Consider the following 5,478-nt stretch of genomic DNA (forward strand, 5'->3'; position numbering starts at 1 on the left):
CAACTGAGTTCCTTTTTGTCTTGTCGGTGAAATTGGTCCGCATGCCTACAAAAGGGAGGCAGCGGGCTGCATGACCGCCAGTTGCCCATACCTGGGTTAGCTAATAGCTAGCATCTCTCTAGCGTGCCGTGCTACAGACAATGACCACCTTTAGGTTAGCTAATAGCTAGCATCTCTCTAGCGTGCCGTGCTAAAGACAATGACCACCTTTTAGGTTAGCTAATGCTAGCATCTCTCTAGCGTGCCGTGATACAGACAATGACCACTTTAGTTAGCTAAATAGCTAGACTCTCTCTCGCTTGCCGGTGCATAACGACAATGACCCACCTATCTAGGTTAGCTCATAGCTAGCATCTCTCTAGCGTGCCGTGCTACAGACAATGACCACCTTTAGGTTAGCTAATAGCTAGCATCTCTCTAGCGTGCCGTGCTACAGACAATGAGCACCTTTAGGTTAGCTAATAGCTAGCATCTCTCTCGCGTGCCGTGCTATAAACAATGACCACCTTTAGGATAGCTAATAGCTGGCATCTCTCTAGCGTGCCGTGCTACAAACAATGACCACCTTTAGGTCTTCTTTAGGTTAGCTCGCATCTCTCTAGCCAGGTCCTTTCTAGGATCTCCTAATGTAAGGAAACAACAGCGAGGACCTATTCAGGAGACTAACGTTACAGAATGCACACAGATCAGCATATCTGTTATACACCATACATTTCTGCCATGTAGAATACAGAGGCATGCCAGAGCCATACATGTTATATGTACGGTATAGAAACCTGTGTTTCCATCTGCAGTGTTCTGTATGTTTCAGCTGACTGACTACACCACTAGAGAACGAGACTAGCACCCTTTTAAAACATAAAAGCCTTTTTTCATTAACACAATACATAATATATTTGGTCTATCACCACAATAACTCATTCTGCATCCAATTAAAACAGGGATTAAACAAAACAATTACACTTTTTTTTTTTTCTGCTGGGGAAAAAAATAACTACAATATTAAATAATAATATCCAGAGTGTTTTTAAAAAATGTACTAAAATAGGTGGGAAAGTTAAACCAGTTTGTACTGCTTAACAGTACATCAAATGCAGTATTGCAAATGTTAATTTGTTACCCCTTCCTGTCTCCTTCCCAACCTCGCCCAGATTCATCCACATGGTGAAGCCGTGGGACGTATTGCCCCTTCAGTGTGTGTGTGTGAATACGTCGGTGTGAGGGGGGCCATAGTCCTACTCATCAGCACACCCACCCTTGCCCACCCCCCTCTCTACATCCAGTATCATCTCTCATCATAAGTAGGGGTACTGTCCCAGCCGTCGAGGGCTGAGCTGGTATGCGCTGTAGGTCTCAGCACGTGGCGTGACACTAAGGGATCCAGCAGTAAACTGGTGTTGATAAACTGCAGGAAGACCCATCACCACTCCCACCGAAGACTCCTTCCTGGTTCCCACATCCCTCCAGGCCAATCCCGAGGTACCGCAAGGGACGGTGGGTGGGGCATAGGTGGAGGGGTGGCCACGCACCAGGAGCTGGGAGGCAGAGGCTAGCGCAGCGGACGCAGGGAAGGTGTATAGACTAGGGGCAGAGCTTAGAGAGGGCACTTCCTGGAAGGTGTACTGGGAGTTGGGGCCGGGGGGGTAGGTTGCCCGGCGACGCAGTTTGCCGTGGGAACGGTCCTGGGACGAAGAGGACGAGACTACAGGCTGTAAAAAAAAAAAAATAGAATAGAAAATGTTATTGTCCATTACAATATTTCATACATCAAGCAACAAGACACAAAGACAATAATATAGTACTACACATTTCTGTCTATACTTTCTCTGAAGGTTGCACCCTCTTGAACATCCCAAGAGCCCTATACATTCTGGGAATTCTCCATTTTGTTTTTTCCAGGTTTCAGTTTATTTATTTTTTCGTTTTTTGCTTTAAAAAGCACACTTAAATAGCAAATCKCCCCCCTACCCCAAAAAATGGGAGGATTTAAGTCCACAACACTGCTTAAACCACATCAAGATACTACTTTTGAGGTCTGGGGATAATAGACATGTCGATTTTGGGGTGTAGTTACTCTATAATTCCACTGTGCACCAGTCAGAGTCTTGGTTAGTAGTATTTCTGTAGCGCTCATGTGATTGCAGAGTTTGCTAAACAAATACCCACTGGAATGATGTAAATAATCATGATATCATTCTACCAGGTAGGCATTACCTACTTTGCTTTTCCATCTCTACCAGAAGAAGGTTGTCATTAGCATCATCACTAACTGCTACACCGCTAACTGCTTACACGTAGCTGCTACACCGCTAACTGCTACACCGCTAGCTGCTACACCGGCTAACTGCTTACATCCGCTAGCTGCATACACCGCTAGCTGCTACACACGTGCTAAAGCTGCTACACCGCTACTGCTACACCGCTAACTTGCTACCCCGCTAACTGCCTACACCGCTAGCTGACTACACCGCTAGCTGCTACACCGCTAACTGCTACACCGCTAACTGCTACACAAAGTGTAGACCTACTCTCACGGGACAGATTATTAGGTACACCAACCCGTTCACGAAAATGGATCGCTCCTACAGACAGACGAGAGGATGGACGAGTCCTGTCCGTTTTCAAAAAGTTGCAGGAAAAATATGAATCCTGTATGATGATTAACTTTCTAAGAGATTCAGTACATTTTATTCATATTGCTGATTTCTGTTTTAATGTCTGGATTCCGTGATTCTATTTTCAAGTTTTAAACCCAACTATGCAGTAATCAATAACAATGTTATACTAACATTAACAATAGAACAAAAACATGAGAAATTAAATAAGAACGAGAAGTTAGTAAGCATACTATATATATATACACAGGGTCAGTACCAGTACCATATTGACAATGTGCAGGGACACTGCAGTGATGGGGGTAGATATGTACAGTGGGAGAAGAAGTATTTGATAACCTGCCAAATCGCAGTGTTTCCTACTTACAAAGCATGTAAGGTCTGTCATTTTTATCATAGGTACACTTCAACTGTGAGAGACGGAATCTAAAACAAAAATCCTGAAAATCACATTGTATGATTTTTAAGTAATTAATTTGCATTTTATTGCATGACATAAGTATTTGATACATCAGAAAAAGCAGACTTAATATTTGGTACAGAAACCTTTGTTTGCAATTACAGAGATCATACGTTTCCTGTAGTTCTTGACCAGGTTTGCACACACTGCAGCAGGGATTTGGCCCACTCCTCCATACAGACCTTCTCCAGATCCTTCAGGTTTCGGGCTGTCGCTGGGCAATACGGACTTTCAGATCCCTCCAAAGATTTTCTATTGGGTTCAGGTCTGGAGACTGGCTAGGCACTCCAGGACCTTGAGATGCTTCTTACGGAGCCACTCCTTAGTTGCCCTGGCTGTGTGTTTCGGGTCGTTGTCATGCTGGAAGACCCAGCCACGACCCATCTTCAATGCTCTTACTGAAGGAAGGAGGTTGTTGGCCAAGATCTCACGATACATGACCCATCCATCCTCCCCTCAATATGGTGCAGTGTCCTGTCCCTTTGCAGAAAGCATCCCCAAAGATGATGTTTCCACCTCCATGCTTCACGGTTGGGATGTGTTCTTGGGGTTGTACTCATCCTTCTTCTTCCTCCAAACATGGCGAGTGGATTTTAGACCAAAAGGCTCTATTTTTGTCTCATCAGACCACAATGCCTTCTCCCATTCCTCCTCTGGATCATCCAGATGGTCATTGGCAAACTTCAGACGGGCCTGGACATGCGCTGGCTTGAGCAGAGGGGACCTTGCATGCGCTGCAGGATTTTAATCCATGACGGCGTAGTGTGTTACTAATGGTTTTCTTTGAGACTGTGGTCCCAGCTCTCTTCAGGTCATTGACCAGGTCCTGCCGTGTAGTTCTGGGCTGATCCCTCACCTTCCTCATGATCATTGATGCCCCACGAGGTTGAGCATCTTTGCATGGAGCCCCAGACCGAGGGTGATTGACCGTCATCTTGAACTTCTTCCATTTTCTAATAATTGCACCAACAGTTGTTGCCTTCTCACCAAGCTGCTTGCCTATTGTCCTGTAGCCCATCCCAGCCTTGTGCAGGTATACAATTTAACCCTGATGTCCCTACACAGCTCTCTGGTCTTGGCCATTGTGGAGAGGTTGGAGTCTGTTTGATTGAGTGTGTGGACAGGTGTCTTTTATACAAGTAACGAGTTCAAACAGGTGCAGTTAATACAGGTAATGAGTGGAGAACAGGAGGGCTTCTTAAAGAAAAACGAACAGGTCTGTGAGAGCCGGAATTCTTACTGGTTGGTAAGTGATGTATCAAATACCTATGTCATGCAATAAAATGCAAATTAATTACTTCAAAATCATACAATTTATTTTCAGGATTTTTGTTTTAGATTCCGTCTCTCACAGTTGAAGTGTACCTATGATAAAAATTACAGACCTCTACATGCTTTGTAAGTAGGATAGAGCATTGAGAACAGTCTGTGGCTTGGGTGGCTGGAGTCTAACGATTATCCGGAACCTTCCGTTCACACCGCCTGATATATAGAGGTCCCGGATGGCAGGGAGCTCGGACCCAGTGATGTACTGGTGCCGTCCGCACCACCCTCTGGTATAGAGGTTCTGGATGGCAGGGAGCTCGGACCCAGTGATGTACTGGTGCCGTCCGCACCACCCTCTGGTATAGAGGTCCCGGATGGCAGGGAGCTCGGACCCAGTGATGTACCGGGCCGTCCGCACCACCCTCTGTAGCACCATGCGATCGAGAGCGGTGCTATAGCCATACCAGGCAGTGATGCAGCCAGTCAAGATGCCCTCAATGTTACAGCTGTAGAACTGGCCATAGCCTTAGAGTTGTCTGTGATAGCTGTGTGTGTGTGGTAGCCCTGTCCTTTAGTTTAGCGCCAACCTCTGTGTTAATCCAGGGCTTTTGATTGGAGAAGCAGTGAACCTTCACTGTGGGGACAACGTCGATGATGCATTTTCTAATGAAGCCGGTGACAGAGGCGATTAGCTCGTCGACGTTATCGGTGGAGTCTCGAAACATATTCCAATCAACGCTAGCGAAGCGGTCCTGTTTTGTGATGACCATTTCTCAACAGAGATACCTTCTTGTTTGAGCTTCTACATGTAAACAGGAAGCAGGAGTATGGATCTGATTTGCAGAATGAGGGACGAGGGACGGCCTTGTATGCTTTTTTGTGGGTAGAGTAACCGTGGTTTAGGATTTTATGCCCCCTATGGTGAAGGAAGTTGGGCATCACGTTTCTTAATGACGAGGAATTAAAATGGCCGGCAACCAGAACAGCAGACTCGGGTGCAAGTTTTCCTTCTTGTTATAGCCTCGTACAGTTGGTTAAGTGCCATCTTGTTATTTTTCTTGTCCCGAGGTGGAATTTATACAACAGTCATGATAACAGATGTAAACTCCCTCAGGAGGTAGAAGGGTCGGCATTTGA

The 5,478-nt window shown here is 45.7% G+C and overlaps 1 pseudogene; it reads right to left on the reverse strand.

Annotated features, from left to right (window-relative positions):
* Window positions 1-357: 357 nt before the first annotated feature.
* The window catches only part of LOC112074487 (homeodomain-interacting protein kinase 1-like), a 32,674-nt pseudogene continuing 27,553 nt past the window's right edge, over window positions 358-5,478 (reverse strand).

Source organism: Salvelinus sp. IW2-2015, unplaced genomic scaffold, assembly GCF_002910315.2.
Source record: "Salvelinus sp. IW2-2015 unplaced genomic scaffold, ASM291031v2 Un_scaffold2653, whole genome shotgun sequence".
NCBI classification, from domain to species: Eukaryota; Metazoa; Chordata; class Actinopteri; order Salmoniformes; family Salmonidae; genus Salvelinus; species Salvelinus sp. IW2-2015.